Genomic DNA, 23,772 nt, shown 5'->3' on the forward strand with positions numbered 1-23,772 from the left:
ATGCGTACACCACTCTACATTGTACACTGCCGCTAATTGGCCTTCTCTGTCTGTTAGCAGTCTCTCACACTGGTTTATTTTTATATATAAGAGGCTACTTAGGCTGGTTCCCTCTTGTTTATGTGCTTACATGTATAAAAAACCAGAATCAATATGGCCTGCACTCTCACAGTACTCTTTTGATGTAAGTCCCCGAGGTTCACACAGAACTTGGCAAAAAAGCTTTTATATTTGCCGACCCCTCCACTTGTAATAACTTACAGAAGCACTTAAAACTGTCTGAGCAGATCACTATTGGGGAATTAAAGTCACTTTTAAAAGGTCGAGAAAATAGCACTATTGGTGACAACTGAAATTTGATTATTGCACTTTTCGCATTTTACCTGAAGATTGTGCTTGCTTTTATTGTACTTTGTATTGTGTCATAGTTGGATTAGTTTAATAGTTGTATTTGTCTGTCTGTATTTATTGTTGTAACCTTGTTTTAAGCTTCCCTCTTAAATCTCAATATGTCTTTTATCTGATTAAATAAAGGATATATATAAATGATACAAAATAATATTTTAATGTATATCTTATTATATTACACAACTAAAATTAAAGAGCATACATTAACCAATTATTTATATATGTCAACACAAAATGTGCTCTTGAGTGTACATAGATTCCGTTGTTACTTAAGAGCAAATCCCAAATATGAAAATATTGGCAAATCAGAATTTTTTTAAATTTATTGGTGAATGAGGCCCAATATTACTACAATTCATCCTCCACCAAATGTCACAATAACTGAACCAATAGATGTTGAAACATTTCACTTAGCACTGATAATTTCAGCATCATGGTGGTGTGAGAGTGATCTGTGGGACAACAGGCAGCGGCATGGTGCATTTACTGGAAGGGAGGCTGAAGCTCTTGTGGTCTTACATCTGCCTGGCAGAACCCCAGCACATTATGTTCATGATGTATTTAAAATGCTTTCAGGTCTGCCCATCCTCCATGAGTGAGTGAAGGACTGACATGACTTCCATGGAACCTTTGAGCACATAATAAGTGGCTGTCCATAAGTCTTGGAAAAAGGCTGTTATTGCGAGTGCCAGGACCAGATGTTAAAGGAGGAAGGAAGTGGCAGACCACACATCACATCAGCCATCAAAAGCAGCAATTACCTGCATCCAATGACAAAGCACACTGCTTTTAGCCGGTGAGCAACTCAAACCACAGTCTTAGATGTCACCAGGCCTCCTCCTTAAGTGATTTGCAGCTGTATTTGGACCTGGTTAAGTGCACTGTCCATAACTGTTCCACTCCCATGAAGCACCTTTTTGTCAATAAGACCTTCAGAATATGTGTCATTTAAAGGTGATATCCAGATTCTTTCAGCTCTCCTTGATTGAGTACTTCTCCATCCTGAGTTACTGAGTATTAGTGTAGCTTGAACAGAAATTTCAGCCATGTTCCAGAAAATGCTGCACTAACAGATATTGTGTTTTACTTCTCTTGTGTCTATGTTGAGTGAACCTAAGATTGTGCTGCCAGTTTCAGCCACATAGTGTGCACTGCAAGGTTACTATCTTGTTTAGTAAACACAGTTTCTACAGCTATGGCTCCAATTATGTTGTATCTTAAAAACAGTATTATTATATTGATTATGTAACCACATGTCATGCTGAGTTACCCCATGACCTGTAGTTTTGGGGTTTGACCAGCTAATCTTGCAGATTTGTATTCTTTCTGAAAGCTGCAATAATCCTGTGGTCCTGCAATAGCTGCTTTTGTGAAAGTGTTAAATTGTTTTTGTTCAATCTGAAAAGCTTCTCTGTTGAGGGAGAATATGTCGTGGCAGATGTAGGAGACTTGGTGCTTGGTCTGCTGAGTTTTAGTGCTTTTTCTAAGGAAAGACCTAAAGTGTCCTCTGGTGGTCAAAACTGAAACAACTCTTTAGCAGCTTGTTTAAAATCTTTTGAATAGATAATTGTGGAATCTCAACAGATTTGATTTCACCAGTCCAGCAATGTGTTCAGCATGGTAACTTGTTTTGAGGAGTAGAGCACCACTGTCTGTCTCCTTGAAAAACACATTAATATCCAATTTGTGGACTTCATGGAAGAAGAATTTGTTCAAAAAGTTAAACTGGTTGTGGACTTTAGCTTGGTAGAGACATTGTTCTTGTTCAGTGGTCAAAAATACATCAAACTTCTCCCTCGAATAAGTCAGCACCGCCCAGATGTCATCCTTTGTGCTTCTACAGCTGATAATTGCCATTCAGCAGTTAAGGTGTTAACATATGCAAGGGCAAATTTCTTGCATATAGCTGTGCTTTTGATTTGTATGAAAGGGTCAGCTTTAGGGGTTAGGTACGGGGATAAAACGTCCAGTGTGTTGGGTTAGAATTATGAAACTAACCCAACTAAATGGGAGATGAAAGGTGCACATTCCTTTCCCCTGTGAGTTCTCTCATCTCCCTACCAGGCGCATTAGTTTTGTTCTCGGGATGGGTTTGTGGTTTTTCATTGAAATCTGAACGCTCACAGGGATGACTGCACTGTCTCCTGTGTTTCAGCAAAGTCCAGTCCTTATCATCAGCCAAACTCACAATTGAGTTTTCTCTTTATATAAAAAGTTAAGAAAATAAATCAAATGAAAATGACAAAAAAATGAACAAATACTTAGAAATTGTGTAACTAAAAATGTTTTTGCCCAAGTAAATGTGCGCCTATATGAACCACGTAATAACCTCTATGAGTCTTTCTCGGGCATCGGCACAATTTTTCATTATGATAACTTATGCTCCCTCGACTCCTCTTACCTATTATAACCTAGTAATGATTTCTCCTCAGTCATAATGAAGGATCTTCCAGTCCCTTAACCTTTTGGATTCTGTGATACAAATGGTCCTCCAGTGGCTACACTAGTATTTAGTTTATTATGATATAATTTGTTGGAGTATCTTCAAAGGCTTCATATCCCTAAAATCTGTATAACCTAGGCTTAAAGGTTAAAAGTACTGAAATTATGCCATTTAAAAATGAATAAAATATTAGAGATGTGTTTTGTAATATTGGATTCAAACATTTTTAAATGTAGAAACATAAACAGTATTTCATAACACTCCATACAACAATCCACTGTGAACATTATTTACTTTTGACATATTTTCAATTTTAAGAGGAGAGTGCAAAGGTGTTGTAATGGATCAACACGTGGATTTTAATACTCATTCTTCTGGTGCCACTGTGTGTTTCTGCACTGCAGGCAACATAGCTCTGTGACATCATTACTCGAGTACAACATGTGGAAAACAGAAGCCTCAATTTTCCACAGCAAAAAGAATGAATATGCTAACTATTACAGTTTTTATTTTAGATCTAGTGTATATACAGGGATCTCCCACGGCCATGACCAGAAATTCCACCATCTTTACAGCAAAAAACTACGTTTGCACTGCACTTGCGGTATCGCAATATAATGTCATGATGTGATGACATGGAAGCTTTAGCTTTCTGTTGTAAGACAAATGAATTCTATGGCTATTATGGTTTTTATACATTTATTTTATTTTTATCGATATATAAGATTATGGAAGCAGGGATCTTCTATGGGCATCATGGAGAAGTACTGCATCCTCTGGTGACCCAGAAATCATTTCCCCTCCACCATCATGAAGAATCTTTCAGTTGCTTATATGTACCTGGAGCAGGCGAGAACAGCAAAAAGAGGAAGCTTCTGAAGGAGCTCAGAGCAAGAAAACACTGGTGTATTCTACACGTAGGTCTTTCATCACATGGTGAGACCAAGAAGCTCCCAAGGGTAACTGCGATAATTGTTTTTTTATTTGTTTTATGCATTCCGTGATGTACTTCTGCCCCTCCACATGTGGCACATTTTGAGGCGTAGTGGTAACAAATCTTAATGACTGAGTTCTTTAATAACAACTGTGTGCTCTTTGAAAAGACAGAATAATGACACCAGGGCATGCTTTGTCAAGATAAATGCTCTGTACCTGTGGTATTTAGGCTTAATGTTTTGAGAGCCTGTTCCTACTGAACATGGTCTTGCCTCATTTACACCTCACATAAATATCAATCAAGAGTGGAACAGTCAGGAGTCTGATGCACTAAAATATCTTACAGGGACGAACAAACACTGCCACACAGGCCTGCATGTCAGTGATCATTGCATTGTAATATATTATTGTAGTAAATATTGATATCATCACTGTTGGGCTTAATAATGTCAATCTGAAAGAACATCACTTATCAAAGATATGAAAAACATCACTGAAGAGCTACAATGAATACCTTTCTGTACTCTTCAAATGTGCGATGATACAGTGTCAGATGTCGTTCAAATCTGTTGGCTGAGGAGTGCTGCTTCACATGGCAACATAGCTCAGTGACATCATTACTCGAGTACAACATGTGGAAAACAGAAGCCTCAATTTTCCACAGCAAAAAGAATGAATATGCTAACTATTACAGTTTTTATTTTAGATCTAGTGTATATACAGGGATCTCCCATGGCCATGACCAGAAATTCAACAATCTTTACAGCAAAAAACTACGTTTGCACTGCACTTGCAGCATCGCAATATAATGTCATGACGTGATGACATGGAAGCTTTAGCTTTCTGTTGTAAGACAACAGTGCTGCTTCACATGTAGGTTTCAAAAACAGGTGCTCTTTGGATCCAAGGACAAAAATGGCCAAAAAGGAGGCAGAGGTAAGACTTGTTGTTTCTTTTGTCAATAAGTCAAAGCCATTTCATCACAACATATCTTGTTATTAATAGGAATGCAGTCCAGCTCTTCATTCAGGCCTGGGCTCATAATGGCCCTAAATGAACTGTTTTGGGTGACATATGACCTTTTGCAGGTAACCTAGTGTTGTGGCTTTTTTTGCAAATGCACCTGGAGCTTTGAGAATGTTATTGAGAATGGGAATGTTATTTCTGTTTCAAGAAATAAGCCAAAGATGTTGAGAAACACTATAGAGGCTCCTCACTCTTTTGGATTGCTCTTTGGGGCTCTTTGGGGCTCTTTGGGGCAATTTGTCTGAGGGCTCTGGCTCTTTTGGTTTGCCATGATAAAAAGCTCTGTGTGCCGCATCTGCCCATATAGACACATACTGTATTCATTTGCCTTAGTTTGTATTAATTGTAATATTTTTTTCTTGTGTTTTGTTTGGAGTTATTTTGTTTATTTGCATTTGTTTTTGTTCTTGTGTTTGTTTTTTAAATTTCATTTTCAATATTGACTTTGTCTGCACCAGTTTTGACAAGCACTTGGTGTGTTTTTAACTCTCCCCTCTCTTTTGTTCAGGTGCTACACTCCAATCCCTGCTGTTGTTTTCTACATCATCCCTTTTTTTGTTGGTGTGCAGTGTCACAAGTGGTTAGTTTAAGGACCCCTTCCCCTGTATGATTCCCTGCTGCATGGTAAGCCCCAGCCCTGTCCTCATTCCCTTCCCTGCCTTCGTGCTAATCTTACCAGTACGGCATCATTATTAAATCCTAGTGTCATGGCATTTTATCTTCCTGGTTTAATTTTTGAAGATTAGTTTTGTTAAATAGAATTCTTCATTTTGAAAAACCATCTCAGTCGTTTAAGAGGAACCCATGCGACCTTTCTAATTCAGATTTTAGTTTTAGAATTTCCTGGGGGTGAAATTACCCAGGAAGCGTTGTTGCAGTTGTGATCCCCAGCTCATGCTGCACCAGCTTCAGAATAAGAGGGAGCCAGAGTGAGAACCAGTGCTGTGTGGGTATGCCATCCTTCCTGCACCACAGACACAAGGGAACAGATCCACGTTGTTCCATGAAGAGAAACTGATGCACCCACAAAATGCCTCATCGCCATCCTGTGGTGAAAACGGATAATACCATGGCACACCAAAACAACACTGGTCTTATCCCAGCATATGTTCTCAATGTTAAACATTGTTACTTGCTTTTCTTTTATACACAGCAAACCCACCAGGGTACTGTGAATACAAATCCATAAATAAGATTGATTACTGAGCTTAATGAGCACATTTAAGAGAATACAACCGAGTGCTTGTACACATACATAGCATTTATAAGTAATAGTCTTACTGCTATTGGTTCTGTGTAAGATCAGTAGGATTTTGATTTATTTATTTATTTATTTTGCGTCATTGTTTGTTTATTTTTGGAATCATTCATCTTTTCCTTGTACATTGTCCCTTTTCAAAATAATGTGAATTATTAGTCAATGTATTATTATTATTATTATTATTATTATTATTATTATTATTATTATTATTATTATTATTATTATTTTTTTTTTTTTTTTTTTTATTTTTTTTTTATTATTGTTTGTTATTATCTATTTTATGGAATATGAAATTTTAAAAAGTCATTAAAATAGTTTTATAACCATGCTCCTTTAAGGCAGCATTAAGCAATAGAGAATTGGAGAGTTGCCCTGACAGCTGTCACTACAGCACGGATGGTGTGAAGGTTTGGTTCCCTGCTGTTCAAGGCCCTGCAGTTCATCTCCAGGGCCCTGAACAGCAGGGACCTCAAGCAGGTCTTTAACATGTCAAATGCACACTCAATAATTGAGCCAGCAGCATGGTGCTCTGTATGCCCCCTACAGTGGCTGATGGTAATTGGATGGTGGTTAACTATCTGACCACCGTGACAGATCAGAAACTGAGAAAGATGTTGACTATGTATAGACTCAGTGATCACAGATTGGCTGTAGAGACCGGTAGACAGAGGCAGACCTGGCTGCCCAGAGAAGACCAGCTGTATCCACTCTGTCCACAGAGAGAGGGGGGCAGAGCAACATTTTCTGCTACACTGTAGCACATATGAAGATAAGATTTTTTGCAGGTTTTTATTGACTTTATTTGATGGAACAGACATAGTGTGAAAGGGGGAAAGAAAGAGGGGATGACATGTAGCAAAGGGCCGAGACCAGACTCAAACCAGCAGCCACTGCAGTGAGGACACAACCTCTAAATGCCTAAAGATTTTGATGCACTCTCTGACCAGACAAAAATACAACATCTACTTAGTGAACAGTGTTTGTTTCCTGAAAGCAGTGAGATATGTTGCTGCATTTCACAGCCTACAGACAACCACCACAGCAACCTGACAGCTGGAACTAGTCTCCTCAGAACTCACATATGGGGCGCCGATTGTAAAGTTGTGCACTCAGCAACATTTCTCCACAGTTAGCTCTAAACATAATTAAAAAAGAGGTGTGAATTGCCTCACAACCAAAGGGTCTCACATAAGCCAGGGGTGAGGTAAAGCTGAACTGCAGTATAAAAACTAATTTCCCGATTTGGAGTTTGTCTGTCAGTCGCCATGTACACAGAACATTAATATATCAAGCTCTTATTTTGGTACTTCTGCCAAGTGGCAGTGTATATTTGCATATTAGCTAAGTATTTAGAATTCCAACACAAAGATTTAACATTTAGATATAAAATATAATATTTAGATTTAAGAATTAGATTTAATATATAATATTTACTCTTTTGCTTGGGGCAGTAACTCTCTCCCCACCCAGAGGGGGCAATGATGAAGCCAACAGATGAAGCCAAAGGAACCACATCATCTTCAAGGAGCAGAGATGCAATTTTGAGGCCCACACACTGGAACCCCCCTGGCTGCAAACAGAGTCGGAGTGAAGGGACAACCCTGGCGGAGGCCTACACCAGCCAGAAATGTGTTTGACTTCATGTTGAGTTTGTGTACACAGCTCTCACTTTGGTTATACAGGGACTGGATGGCTCGCAGAAGCAACCCTAGCACCCCGTATTTCCGCAGTGCCCCTCACAGGATTCCCCGAGGAACACAGGCATAAGTTTTCTCCAAGTCCACAAAGCACATGTAGACCGGATGAGCAAACTCCCACAACTCCTCCAGCAGTCTCACAAAGGTGAAGAGCTGGTCCACTGTTCCACAACTAGTACGGAATCCGCATTGGTCCTCCTGAATCCGAGTTTCAGGGTATTGTTTATGAGTAAGGGTAGAATGAAGCGTGAGATGGACAGACGGTTTGGTGCGGTGTCCGCAGTAATGCCGTTGCAGTGCAGTTGCGTTAGACTGTCGTGGTGAAGAGGGAGCTGAGCTGGAAGGCGAAGCTCTGGATTTACCAGTCCATGTATGTTCCATCCCCCACCAATGGTCATGAGCTTTGGTTACTGACCGGAAGAGTGGGATCGTGGATACAAGCAGTCGAAATGACCTTCCTCCTCAGGTCGGCTAGGCTCAGCCTTAGAGATAGGGTGAGGAGCTCAGACATCTGGGAGGAGCTCGAAGAAGAGCCGCTGCTCCTTTGTGTCTATAGGGGCCAGCTGAGGTGGTCTGGGCATCTGAGGCAGACCCAGAACATGCTAGAGGGATCAAATATCTCGTCTGGCCTGGGAACGTTTCGGGGTCCCCGAGGGGGAGCTGCAAAGCTTTGCTGGGGAGAGGGACGTCTGGAATGCTCTGCTCTGCCTGTTGCCCCCACAATCCATCCTCAGATAAGCAGATGACAATGGATGGATGGATATGACATATTTAAAATGTAACATTTAGATTTAACATATTACATTTAGATTTAAAATCTAGATTTAACATATAACATTTTGATATAACATTTAACATTTAGATTTAATTTTAAACATTTTTATTTTACAGTTACATTATCTTGAGCATATTTTTTCATGAATATGACAAAGTCCACAAACATTGCTCTAAATGTGACAAAAAGTGACTTTGAACAATTCACACCTCTTTTTAATTATGTTTTAGAGCTAAATGTGGAGAAATGTTGCTGTTTCTTTTAGAGTGCACAAATTTACAATAGGCACACCCTGCCTTGTTGATTTGATTTGTTTAGTGTACAATTTTTCTGACATTTTCTTATGCCTATGTGTTTATATATGCTTTTCTATTCAATATTGTATTACACTTGGTGCTTTGGTAATATTGTTCAAACAAAATTCATGCCAATAAAGCAATCTAAATTTCAAAATTTTGGATGGCAGATGAAGGGGTAGCCACCATCACCCACTATGAAGGACACTTGGGGAGGGTACACAGCCTCCCTGAAAATCCTGCTGTTCTTGAGGACCCTGGATATCGCACATATTTGTTAAGGAACCTGTCCCTCTTATCACACACAGCCTGGAACTATGTGGACAGGAAGAGTTTCCTGTTTTTGTAGTCCTAGAATTCCGGTCCTGGTGGGGCCTTTATTTTTTACAACCATCAATGACACCTACGCACATGGAAAATCCAAGAATGTTAGCCCGTAGTTGGAACTAGTAGCCAACCTCATCCAGTTCCTGAGCAGTGGGGAGATGAATAATAGGAATAGCCTGCACACATGAGCACATCATGTATGGGAAAATGTTTAAACTCTCTGTATCATACGCTAGCAGAATTTATCAATTAAATTCGTTTTTCAGAATTACATACCTGTAAACAAAGGGAAAGGTCAGAGGCCCAAGACACCACACTATAGGATAAGCCGTGTGCCAGCCATTAGACTGTTGTTGATGTGGTGTTCTCAGCCACGGCTCCCCTCAGGTGGTAGCAGCCTCATCACTGCCTTCATGGAGGCAGGGGTGAGGTGGTTAAAGTGCAACTGGTCAGTATCCCCATCAAAGAGTCCTGAGGAACTGTGGGATTTTCTTTGGACATACCACAAAAGTGGATTTTGCCCTACAAAAGACTCAGGAGAATATATTGACTAGCCTACAGCATGATTAAAACATGTGGCCATCATGATCACTAACACTTACACTGTCAGTGTGGGACTTGATTGATTGATTTTTGTCAGGGAATGTATCTGCTCTTCAGTTGACTATCATCATTGATTTTTGTAAATCTGCAGTTTGATACTCCAGTGTTCACTGAAAAGAACTGCACATAATACTATGTCATCTTTCACATAGTCTAGTTATTAGTGCCTGCTGCAAGAGCAGTTGGTTGTGAGACAGTGGTGCTCTCCTGCCCCTGAACTATTGGACCTCCTGCCAGAGCTGACGCCATATGCTGACAACACATAGTACCATGATGTTTTCTTGTTTTTTTAACATAATTCCTGGTGATATTAGTCAAACTCATGGTTTCATGCCAAAACATTTCTCCCTGAATGCAATTTTCTCTTAAATGGGTTTGTGGTCAGGGCAGCCAGGCTCCATGTACTGTTGACATTATCCACACCTCATATTCAAACATCAGTAATAGTAGCTGTCTGTCATATGAATGCATAAGTGCCTGGCAGTAAAATATCTGCCTGCAGTCATAATTCATTACAAAATGGGTCAACAGTGACCCCTGCAGTCTGGGAGTGGGACCTGTTGGAATGAGCCACAGCCCAACTCAGTGCTCTGTTGCATACATACAAAATTAATAATTATATATGTATAATAAATGGGAAAAGAAAAAATATTTATATAACACGAAAGGATGTCTAACTGCATATTCTTAATCCAAGCATCCATGAAAAGAAGAGGAAATCACTGAAAGGCATAAAATATTGCCTAATAAAGTAACAATATTTGAAATGTATACATGCAATACGTGGGAAATATTCATAAATAAAAGTGCTTGGTGACTTCCAGATGTGGTTGTTTGTTGACATGAATATTAAGTGCTGTCAGTAGGACAGGTTTCACAGAGGACCACAGACATAATCAGGCCAACATGACATTTCTTTTTATTGACAGGCATTAATCTTCCCATATATTTCACTCTTGTTTTATCCTACATTTTTATCCTACATCCTACTTTTTTAAATAATGATTGGTTTGAGCACAGTTAAATCAGTGACTAGTTCTTAAAAAAAATATTCAGTATGGGAAAAAAATCATAGTATGCAAAAACATTTACACAAAAAAAAATTTGGAATGGAATTGTAAATACGTAATTATGATTATTATGAAATATTTGTTTTGTAGCATTTGTATTTATTTTTTTACATTTCCTAAACTTTGGAAAAATAATTTTCTAGATCTACTAATTTTGTGAAGTGTTTCCAGTTTCCTGAGGGCTGAAAGGTTTCAATACTTCAAGGCTTCTAAAAGCAGCAGAAGAAAAGTGATGTCGCTCCAGGTTTCAAAGGGTTAAGAGAGGAGTGGTGGTTATTAAGTTTGTAAATGATTTGCTGAATGCTGTCCTCTCCATACTGCCATGCTCCAATGATGTTTAGGCCTGTAGTAAAAAATACATTTTAACAGGCCATCTTCCAGCACCTGTCTGTCCCTCTCGCTCAGCATTGTCCTCCACCTCTCAGTATTGTTCATAATGAAAAACACAGTCACTAGTCCTATCAGGATATCTTTGAAATGTTCTCTGGAGTGTTTGAAGTACTGTGTGGGTATTTGTGTAAAAGTGATGTCATGTGAGTCAGTGTGGACTGTGAAATGGCTGCTGTCCGCTACCGCAGGTCCTTCCTTCCATCGGCCATCAGGCTATACAACACCAGCCTGAGCTAACAATAACCTGGACTCACTACAATCAAAAGTTGCATTCTCTGACTTTTGTATTTACAACCTGTACATTTTTTGTTTTTCTTGATACATGCCTATTTTTGCACTATTGTATATTTTATATTTTGTATTTTGTATATATTGATATTTTTATATATTTTTTTCTGTACACACGGCTGCTGTGACAAGTTAATTTCCCACAAGTGGGATAAATAAACGTGTCTAAGTCTAAGTCGAGGGTAGCTGCACGGGGCCAACACTGTCCACAGAGAGTGAATTCCGGGACCTGCAGGAGAGGGGGCTCAGAGATGAATCTCTGGTTTTGGTTTTCTGATTAGTTTGATAATGAACTTATTTTAATAGATAGTACATCTTGATGCAGCTTCACACACAGTCAGGCGGCGGCATATATAAAAACATAAATAGAGTGGCTGGACATGACTCTTCTGATAGGTTTTTAAACCGTTTTGTTGCTCCTGTGGGAGAAGGGGTGAGTTGCTAACAGGGAAGGAGCAGATGCCTGAACTTAGGGGAGACAGAGCTCACTGTATGTATGGAGGACAAAAAGTGCCAAAATTCAATAAATAAATACATCATTAAATAATTAATTAAATATGCCATTAATTAATTAAATGTGTCATTAATTAATTAAATGTGTCATTCATTAATTAAATGTGTCATTAAATGTGTCATTAATTCATTAAAATACCAATTAATTTCAGGTAAAAAAACATATATTATTATTTCACTATTTAATTAATTATTTCATGGTCCTGTGTTGCACTGCTTCATGAATTTATTTTATCTGTCAACCTCGCCCATCAAAGTCAGTGGGCGGGGCTAATGCAAATCTATGCTAATCCACTGCTTTGGTCTGCCTTGAAACCGGAAGTAGAAGAAGAAGTCAACAGTGAACATGGCGGCCGTGTTGATGGAGGATCTCCATGAACTTTCTAGAGAGTTGGTGAGAGATATTTTAGACCTTGCTGAGTAGCAAGCAGGACCTGCTGACCCTGAGCATGTAGCGTGCAAAGCAGAAGAATTTATAGAAGTTGTTGGAGTTATTTCCGCACTTTCCGACCGAGATATTGACCGTAGAGTGACTGCAAATTTAGAAGAAGTGCTCCGGCGCTTTTCTGGTACCAGGGCGCAACAGGGGCACACACAGGGACCAGGGCGTTTGGCCTTTGACATACCAAATGCAGTTCTGGAACATCTCGTTCTTTGTGGATCACCAGCCTGTCAAATTGCAGCAATGTTCGGAGTGTCAAAGAGGACCATTAGGAGGCGCATGAAACAATACGGTTTAAGGTATTTACACTAAATTCACGAGTTTTCAGTTTATGAATTGCCAGTCTCATCCACTCAGAAAGGATACTACATTTAGTGAATTACGCAGTGTTTTTTGTTTGTGCAGAAAGACAGACCTGTATTCAGCTGTGAATGACGAGGAGTTGGACCGTATTATAAGTGAAGTCCACAGAAGACATCCAAACACCGGCTACAAGCTCATGCGAGGTCATCTGAATGCAAGAGGTGTGCGAGTTCCAAGTGAGTATAATATGGGCAATATTTAACCATATACAGTAGCCTACAACATGCTACCTCTCATGTGATATTGCTTTTATACAAAAGTTCAACCATAGGCTTTAGCAATGCTGAGTAAGGAAATGTTAACGGAAGATGATGAAATAAATTATTTAAGTAGGCTATGTTAGGCTATATAGCTCCGCGGAAAAAAAGAGTTCCCTTAGTCTGTTGCTAGGCAACGCAGCACACACGCTAGGCAGTCACAACGCTACTTTGTAGCCTGATTCATCCGCAACTTCAGGGCTGCCAACTCTCACGCATTGACCATGAGATTCATGCATTTGGTTGGTTTCACACGCACTCACGCCACACGTCCGATTTCTCACGCTCAAGTCAGAGGCACAGAAGCGCAGAGAGAACGCAGAGGCCGTGTGGTGTAATATACAAGATATGCAGGTATGCACCCTATACCCACTAGAAAACACCAAGAAATACCATATAACCACTATAAAACATACTTAAAGGATGGTTGTGTGACTTTAACTTCCACTTTCTGTGTACGCGCGCTCCTCTTTGTGCCTGTGTGCGTAAATCCCAGCAGACAGTGAAATATTGGATGGATAATGGGATGGATATAGCATCAAATGACCTATTTTTCAATATAAAACATGTTCAGAGACAAACTTTTTTACATGGGATTATAGTCTTAGATATGTCAAAGATTAGTAGCATTATTGATTTTTAATCATTTTTCATTTATTTTGTAGTATCAGTTTTTTTTCAAAATGTTAGGCAGGTACTGTGATGGCTGTTTTCAGCTACTATAATTTTAACTGCTCTAAAAACATATCAGATCAATATTTTTTCTACCTTTTTTTTTTGCTTAAAGTTTTTATACACTTCTGCACTGCTACTACAAAGCATTTAACAAATAATAAAAAATTGTAACCCCTTAAGGGCCGTTTTAAGAAATCAGGTCTCTTATCATGGGTAAAACACAAATCAACCCATTTTCAATATAAAAAATATAAAGTTTTATGCGGCTTTAAGGTGTCAAGATTTGTTATTTATTTTTCAATGCTTGGTAGTTTTGAGCAGGGCAGAAGTGGATTAAGAGATTTATGTGAAAATAGTAGAAAAAATATTGATCTGATATGTTTTTAGAGCAGTCAAAAAAGTTAGTGGCAGCCATAACAGTTCCTGTGTATAGTGTACTTTAACAGTGCACAAGGGTTAATGATGTTTCAGACTAGTTTTAAGTACAAGATTGATCATGCTTGTCTCCTCCATTCAGGTTTATGAAGACTATGGGATTGACTGGAATGGACCTCACACTCTTCATGGAGTCCCTGAGGTTCAGCTGGCCCGTGAGCTCTCGGAGGCAGAGGTTGCCATTTTGCCAGCTCCAGGAGTTTCTGTAACTGATGCACTTAGATTATATATAGAGACTGTGCAAGTTTTATCAAGAATCATAGCAGACTGATGTCCAACTCGTGCTTTTATTTAGCATTTTAGAACAAGCAAGCATAAACTGAAAAAGTTTGCTTTCCTTAAAAAAAAAAAAGGAAAAAAAAGGAAAAAAGCTCTGCCATAATTAGGGATGGGAATTGATAAGATTTTATCAATACCAATGCTGTTAACAATCCTGCTAATCGATCAAATTCCTTAACGATTCCCTTATCAATTCCTGCAGATTTTGCGAGTGGGCAAATGTTGGTCTGATTTTCAGTGGCAACAATGTCAAACTCGCCACAGCATAGATACCTGCTTCTGCAAGTTGCTGGTGTTTCCACTCACTTAAGGTTGTGTAGTAGGTGCAATGAAAATTTAGCTACAATTCTGATTCTTCTGAACCCTGTCAGTGGAAGGAATTGATAAGGGAATTGATAAGCAAAAAGATTAATGATATTGATTCTTTGATGGAACCGTTAACAATTCAACTGGAATTGGTTTTCGATTCCCATCCCTAGCCATAGTCATTGTTAAGATATTGTAAATGCACTTTATGCACAGCTCCACTCCTTTTCTTCCTGTCTCATTATTGGCCACAGAATGAATAACATGAATGCTGTTCTGTTAACACTCAAAGCTGAAGATGCACAACTGCTTTGTTTCAGTAAGTGGAAAAATATATATGTATATAAAAAATAAAACCATTGTCAACTACTGTGCAGTATGTTAAATGTTTTCAAAGACACTGAACTTGTGTCAATTGACCTGACTTACTGAACAGTGCATTCAGTGACATCTGTCTGAAAACTTAAATAAGTCCAAACCCAGTCTGTGCACTACTTATGGTAGAGACAAGTGCTTCCTTGAAGTCCTTGTAGGTTTTGAAATGAGCTGGCAGCTTTAGCGTTTCAAAGCATGTGGAGGACGTAGGAAGGGTTCCCTCAAAGATCTCCACTTTCAGTTGAGGAGGAAGCATCTCCCAGCCAACCCAGAATGTCAGCAGCTGGGCCAGTGTACCTGATAAAGCTAAAAGTCATAAAATGGATTCAAGACAACATTTAGTTAATCATTAATCGATCATATCTATCCATGAGACATAAGCATTTTTAAAGAGAGCAATACATTTGCCAAATAAGGTGTTAATACCTGTTTCAATGAACATCCTTAGAAAGCCAGTGATGCGGCACGTGGACTCTATGTCAAAGTCTTCATCATCACTGTCCTCAGCTGGCCATGTGATTTTTCTAGGAGCATCTTAAAAAACACAATGTAATTATTTTAAAGGGAGAACTTATTTTGGTGAAGGAATATACAGATCACATTCTTGGTAAATGGAAAAATAGCCAGCTCAGTCATTGAAAACGCATGTAGATTCATTAAGTAAAGTCACAAATGTAACTAAACTACTGACATACCTGGGGTGTGAACTGCATTTCAGCCATTTTAGGGAAAAGAAGTGAGACAACATCTGGCCTCGATGTCAGCAGGGGCCATACCATTACATCTTTCAGTCCCTTTCTCAGCTGTTTAATTTGGCGCATGGTCCTCCCAATGACCTATAAGACAGACCCGACCCGTATTACAGTCCAAATCCTCAACTCAACTTTTACAAAAGTTGGCACAGTAGGGTAAATGTTCATAAAAGCATAATGAACTGCTTTATAAAATCAATTCAGACTAGTACAGAATATATCAATCCTTAAGAAATCAACACATTTTAGAATATTCATTTTATTCTGTACATTTCAGCAACTGGTGTCTTAAGTGCTCAAGTGCAGTGGTGAACACTGACTGTATCACCTTTATAACCCTTGTGCACTGTTAAAGTATACTATACACAGGAACTGTTATGGCTGTTTTCAGCCACTAACTTTTTTGACTGCTCTAAAAACATATCAGATCAATATTTTTTCTACTATTTTCACATAAATCTCTTAATCCACTTCTGCCCTGCTCAAAACTACCAAACATTAAAAATAACAAATCTTTACACCTTAAAGGCACGTAAAACTTCTTTATATTTTTTATATTGAAGATTGGTTGATTCGTGTTTTACCCATGATAAGAGACCTTATTTCTTGAAACGGCCCTCAAAGGGTTACAATTTTTATTATTTGTTAAATGCTTGGTAGTTTTGAGCAGGGCAGAAGTGGATTAGGAAATTAAAGCAAAAAAGTAGTAAAAATATTAATCTGATATGTTTTTAGAGCAGTTAAAATTAAAGTAGCTGAAAACAGCCATCACAGTGCATGCCTATCTTTTTGAAAAAAAAACAACTGATATTACAAAATAAATGAAAAATGATTAAAAATCAATAATGCTACTAATCTTTGACATATCTAAGACTATAATGCCACGTAAAAAAAAAATTGTCTGTGATCATGTTTTATATTAAAAAATAGGTCATTTGATGCTGTACCCTTCCCATTATCCATCCAATATTTCTTTAAACGGCCATTAAGAGGTTAAATGTTTTATTTTTTTTTTCAATGCTTGGTAATTTTGAGAAAGGCAGAAGTGGACTAAGAGATCTGAGCAAAAAAAAGTAGAAAAAAATATTGATCTGATATGTTTTTAGAGCAGTTAAAAGAATAGTGGCTGAAAATAGCCATCACAGTACCTGCCTAACTTTTTGAAAAAAAAAAACAAACTGATATTACAAAATAAATGAAAAATGATAAAAAAAAATGAATGATGCTACTAATCTTTGACATATATAATACTATAATGCCACGTAAAAAATGTTTTGTCTCTGATCATGTTTTATATTGAAAAATAGGTCATTTGATGCTGTACCCTTCCCATTATCCAACCCATATTTCTTTAAATGGCCATTAAGAGGTTAAATATATTATTCATTTTCCAATGCTTGGTAGTTCTGAGCAGGGCAGAAGTAAATGAAGATAAATAAGCAACAAAGTAAAGAAAAAAATGATTTGATATGTTTTTAGAGCAGTTAAAAGTATAGTGGCTGAAAACAGCCATAACAGTACAAGTATACAGTAAATTTGTCCTCAGTGACCTTTTGAAAAATTTGAAATCGTATTTACATAATGTATGTAATAATAAGCTTTTTGCCCAAAATTCATTCAATTTGCTGCAATAGAAGAAAAGTTATGGTCAAATAACTGAGAAAATTTTACTCAAAGTGGCTGTTTTCAACCCCAACAGTCCACAAGGGTTAAAGTATATTATCAAAAGGCAAATTCACAAAACCAAATGTGTGTTGTTGAGCTGCTGTCAATTTGCTGTAGTGTGATTTTTTTTGTAAAGGATTACATTTTGTTTTGTATAATCATGTTTCCTACTGTGTCATCATTTGTGAAATTAGTTAGCCACTGTTCTATCAACATTTGCAGAAGTGAGAAATATTGTAGTTAAACTGTATATGAACTAAATGCTGTTTTTCAAGAACTTTAACATGACTATGGATTATGTTGAATGTTTTCCATCTCTGCCAGTGTTGACATAACATAACCAGGGTTCACAACACTTTCTATAATTTCAACAACTACAGCAATGAATTCTGTCACTTAACCATCAGAAACTCACTGCATGCAGTAGAAGTTTGTTATGCAGCCATCTCCGATTTGTTTTGTTGACTGCAGGGAGATCCCAAGACAGGGAAAGAGCTGAAACTGTGTCCTTCTGTTCCGGTGTAAGTTCTTCATGTTCAAGCTAAAATCAAAACGATACAAGTTATTGCATTTTCCCAAACAAACTTTTTTATGATGCATACCAGTGCTATGACACCCCTGATGTCCAGATCAGGACAGTCTTCTGTAGCAACAGTTGCCGTTTCAGGGTCCCCGTTGAACAGTACATGAACTACAGCAGGACTTAATCCTGTGACATGGGGGCCATCATGCAGAAAGCTGTGGGCCAACATCCTTCCTGCAACCCGGAAGAGGTTGCTTTCAATAAGCACCTCTGATGCTGCTGGAACAAGATGGTCAGGTTCACCCTCAAATAGCAGTGTTCGGCCCATTCCTCCTGTAAAGTACCAAGAGAGCAGGGGATAAATTCACAACAATTAACAAATGATATACATTTAAAAATTGCATCATATTAACCTTCAAAATGTTAAGAGACTTACCAAGATCTAGACTGAATCCAAACTGCAGTTTGGATATTATTGTTGTCATAAAGTACCGCATCACTCCCTCTCCGACAGCAACATCACCTGAAACAAAATACTGACAATAATACAGTGGAAAAATAGTGGCTGACTGATGCAGGGAACTGGATAAGGTAACATAACTATTGGCTGTAATTCTAGAATAGCATCCCTAATAATGACTATTCCAGATAACAGGAGAATATTGTGCTTTTCATAAGTGGTCATCAAGTTATATATATTTTTGGATCCATTCTCCCATGTAACAATTCCATATAAGATACTTATATGGAATTGTATAAACTTTACAGTATCTTTTATATTACCTACCAAGAAGAGTACAGTGAAGTGGACATGCCCATTCTTGCGGCTGTTTATAGAAAGAGAGAAGTTCCCGTTCCCTTTCCTCTTCAGAGTCCCTCACATCCATCTTCATTCTCAGTGGTTTCCCAGATGCATGTTCCCTTAGCAGATTCTCTTTGAAAACTTTGGCAGCTTGAGCTGGTTCTTTAATAAGCTTCCATTCTAGACAACAATAATAATAAAGTTATCCATTTCAGAGAGGCATGTTGTAAGTTGGCATGTCACCTGCCAATACAGATATCCTCTCATTCTACAGAAAAGGAGGAAAGTTCTGTCCATGTCACTGACAAACATGTGAGGCCTAACATCTTCAGAATGTTACAAAGCTGAGTTGACATGAAAACAGCAAAACAGCATTTTGACCAAAAACTAAACATTTTAACAGTTAGAATATATAACCCAGTTGAGTGTTACCAATTGTGTGCAAGTGTATTTTCTTATCTAATTATATCTTGCAAGTGTCATTTTCTATGGACTGAGTAAGTTACACACAATCTTATAGCAACCCTATTGTGATGACACAAACCATTGTCTGTTTCCTTGTCATCCAAGTCCTGGATGTAAATCACTGCTGGTACCACTGCACTCTCAGCTGATGTTCCAGGCCTCACTGGAACACTGTCACTGACTGGGGCTGTCTCTCTATCATTTTCTTCACTTCGTCCTCCCTCTTGTTCTCTCTCTGACTCCTGTGTGGGTGTCCTTGAAGTTAACAAAATTGAAATTATGGTCATACTTTATTTGTGTGCACTACACTCTAACAGATGCATTTTCCAAAAGAAAAACGAATATGCTACCCTCGCATTTCTTTAGGAATTACATACCCATTGCAGCTCAGTCTGTGCAGCTTCATCTCAGAAAAGGGAACTTCCTTCTGACAAGTGATACAGGGGATGACTGGACCAGAGGCAGTTTGTGAGCTCTCCTAACAACAATAACAAATGGTGTTTAACTAATAATTAAGAGTCACCAGTGAGTTTTGTTTTGATTATGTATTAGACTGAGTCTCTGTAAATCTATGTACACAATTTATGGGTAGATCCTGTTGAAGTGGACGTATGTAAAGTGTAGCCTGTCCAATCATCGTCGCTGGATCTTTCAGATAGGCAAGGGTGTATCCAGTGCTGGGACATGGAAGCAACACGAGATTTCGGCTACGAGTAGATCCTACAATTCTTAGGAATTCAAAGCCTCCCCCTTCTTTGAGCTTCGGAAACACTTCCATCAGTTTATTTGTTACAATCATGGGATCGTTGTCATTCCCTGTTAAAAAAAAAAGAAAAAGACATAATTCATTGACTCACCTGAAGCCTGTGACAACAACTAATTATTCACATAATGAAAAGTTTGAGTCAAATATGAACATAAGGAAATACTTATGACTAAAAAGAAATGCCAAGTTGAACTGCAAATAATTTCAAGGAGCCACAGACAGTACAAACTTTTTTTTTTGGTTTGGGTAAATTCCTAATTTCATACTGACCTGAAAATGTCACTTTTTGCTCTCCAAGTCCTGAAGTAAGGAGGTCTGCTTTAAGCAGCACGCTTGGAACTTTATCCGCGTTGTGGTCAGCCAAACAACAGACAGTGTGTGTGTAGCTTCTTCGACTAACTTGGAGTTGTGCCTGTCGTCTTGTCATATTCCTTCTGACTCCACTGTTATACGGCGCAAAGAGCCTTGCTACCTCGGCTGCAACATAGAAAAATATCACAGCTCAATAGTCACCAGTCAGCTAAAACAGCCTCAACTTCTATCTTAGCATGTTGCTGCTATCACTATTTTGCCGATTAGCGAACTAGTTTTAAGCTCCCATCATTTACACTGCACATGTAGTCTACACACGAAGCAGGCAGAAGGCTCATGAGCCTACCGCAAATACATGTTCGATCCAACTCCAAATAGTTATGTTATTTAACCTACACATGTGTCCCGAGTCACTGATTAGTGGCACACCTGGCTAACATTAAGTTAATTAGCTTACCTTGGACAGGTGTACGTGATTGAGCAGCAGGTATCTGCTGTGACTGAGCCGCCGGAGCCGGAGGAGTTCTGCTCAGAGCTTCCTCAATCAAATTCGCTGCTTCTCTCAGCAGCTCTGGGCAGGTTTTTGACATTTTGTCGTGCACTTCGCAGGCCACATCAACATTTAGGATGGAGGACCGAGTCTGGATATTTGGCGGTTGCCAATAAAGTTTTGTTTACTTGAGTATCCAAACCAACGCACAACTGAACAGCGCCACCTAGTGTATCGGAATATGTTCACAAGCTCTGCGTCAATCCATTATCTGGAATCGATTTGCCTTGACTTGATGTACAAGGTAACCAATCAGGTGTTAGAATCCGCCCACTGACTTTGATGGGCGAGGTTGACAGATAAAATAAATTCATGAAGCAGTGCAATACAGGACCATGAAATAATTAATTAAATAGTGAAATAATAATATATGTTTTTTTTACCTGAAATTAATTGGTATTTTAATGAATTAATGACATATTTAATGACACATTTAATACATAAATGACACATTTAATTAATTAATGGCACATTTAATTATTTAATGACACATTTAATTAATTATTTAATGATGTATTTATTTATTGAATTTTGGCACATTCCAATTTTAATTAATTAATGACACATTAAATTAATGAATGACACATTTAATTATTTATTTAATGATGTATTTATTTATTGAATTTTGGCACTTTTAGTCCTCGATAGTATACAACAGGATGTAAGACACCTAAATGACCTCCTGGGGTCACTCAGGCACGCGAAGTAACAGTCATTCATTACCTCCACTCTCAGTACCTCATTTTCCCCCCTGCTGAGATGGCAAAGGCAGGACATGTTGTAAATTCATTATGCATTCTTGTGTTGAGACTAACATCTGACAGAATCGCTTGGACCAAGGTTGCGAGTTAAGTTTAACTTAATTCCCTAATCTTTCTCTTTGATGAATAAGTAGGACCAACTCCCATTCTTTTATCATTTAATTTGAATGAGTTAGGTAAAAGCATATTTTATTCCCTTTTTGTGATGAAGCCATACTGCCATCTAGTGGCCGTAGTTATCAGTAATCTCGTAATCAACTTTATAGTTATATCTTATTTTGCATTCATTGTATAATGTTAGAAGGTAATCATATATCTAAGAATTTACCAAAGTTCATTAGAATCCATGGGATAATTTTATGTTATGTGTGGTCATTTTAACAGAATTGAGCCAAGGATCTTCAGAGTCGTGTGTTATGTTGTAAATTGCCTTTAGGTCTCCAAACATGCATTTGAAACTAGTGTGATGAGACTATAGTGGTGATGAGATACGTGAATTTACACACAACGGGTTAGATTGCGTAATTCGTCATGTCTCCTAGATTACATTAGGTCTTTTAGAAACTAATGCCGGATGTGCGATCACTTGGCACGAAAGTTCGCTAACACCGCCTTCCATTCGCACCCCAAATTCAGAGATAAAAACTTAGTGAGCTCTCAGCTCAGTGCTTCTTTTGGCTTCCTTTCGCTTCTAATTCCTTTTCGCTTCTTTGCTTCTTTCTACTCTCCCTTTTACTGCGGCGCTTCTCGCTCGCACCTTTTTCTTTTCTTCAATTTTATAAGCGGAGCCGCAACAGCTCACCAGAGCTTTGCTGAACTTTAACTTTTGAAGCCATTTTCTTTTTAAATCTCTTTGAAGCTTTTCTTTATACCAGTTTTTGGTCAGTAAAGACACTTTTGAAATTCGTTTTCAAGTAAACTCGAATTAATAATTTATAATGACTCCGTCAGGCCAATGGAACTACTTTTGATTATTTCTGCGAGTTTTAATTGAGAAGGACACTCCGCGATTCACCGTCAACTGTGCCTCGGATCTAGAAGCAGCAGGTGCTGCTTCTAGATCCGAGGCACAGTTGACGTCATGTCACAAACTATCAGCATCTGTTGCCTGCCCTTAAGGACTTTGTTTAAAGACTTTTACCGGTTCGCCAAGGCAGATACCGAGGCCAGTTAAAGACTGCCGCACACCGACTCCACCTGCCCGGCCGCCGGTGTCTTTCAGCGGGTCACCTCGTCTGGAAGACGTGCCGCAGGTCTCCACTGGAGTGAAGCAACGACCTGGACCTCCCCGGAGAAGTCTAATCAAGTCGGCAAAAGTAGGCAGAATAACATCTTCAAGTGATCAGAGTTAAGTCGTATAGCAAAGCTTTAATGCCAAATTTCTAAATTCTAATTCACCGTTCAGTGCGCATCCACGCTTTAGACGGTCACATATTTCCACCCACTGTCATCCATAATTAATCATTTACATCATCTGAACATACATCACTTAGGTTCCTTTTCATTTGTTCACTGTCCTTTATATGTACTTTATATATACTACTTCCTCTATTTACTCATCATTTTATTAGCCTAAATAAAACATTACATTTATCGCCAAGTCATTGTCTGTTGATATTATTATGAGAGAAACAAGATCAATGTATACAGGATAAGCGGTACAGATTGTGAGATTGATTAAAGTGATGACATGTTTTGAAACTGTCATAATTTAAAATTTTAAAATTTTTTAATTTTCTCCTAAATGGAGAATGGTGCCCCTTTTTACTTTAACGGGTGGAAAATCCAAATTCTAACGTAGTTATTAATAACTGCTACATACTGTAGGGCATGCATTAATTCAAAGTAGTTTTTAGGAAAAAATGAGAAAGATGACTGGTTGCTATGTAGACTATAATCAAATGTAGGTCACAAACTTGTATTGGGTGCTCATGGAAAACAGAAAACAACACGATAAAATGGGAGGGAAATCCAGGCACTCCGAAAGTGTGACAAATGTGAAAAATGAGGA

General features: G+C 38.3%; 2 pseudogenes across 1 annotated transcript; one reads left to right on the top strand and one right to left on the bottom strand.

The window, feature by feature from the left end:
- Positions 1-12,394: 12,394 nt before the first annotated feature.
- LOC148187776 (uncharacterized) lies at positions 12,395-14,894 on the top strand (annotated as a pseudogene). The gene is made up of 4 exons (XR_015778155.1): positions 12,395-12,774; positions 12,881-13,014; positions 13,391-13,449; positions 14,288-14,894. The product of XR_015778155.1 is annotated as an uncharacterized LOC148187776 (transcript).
- Positions 14,895-15,253: 359 nt separating this feature from the next.
- Positions 15,254-21,040, bottom strand: LOC148187777 (uncharacterized; annotated as a pseudogene).
- Between the last annotated feature and the right edge of the window lie 2,732 nt (positions 21,041-23,772).

Source organism: Plectropomus leopardus, chromosome 12 (assembly GCF_026936395.1).
Source record: "Plectropomus leopardus strain MGB_pleo_1.0 chromosome 12, ASM2693639v1, whole genome shotgun sequence".
Taxonomy (NCBI): Eukaryota; Metazoa; Chordata; class Actinopteri; order Perciformes; family Serranidae; genus Plectropomus; species Plectropomus leopardus.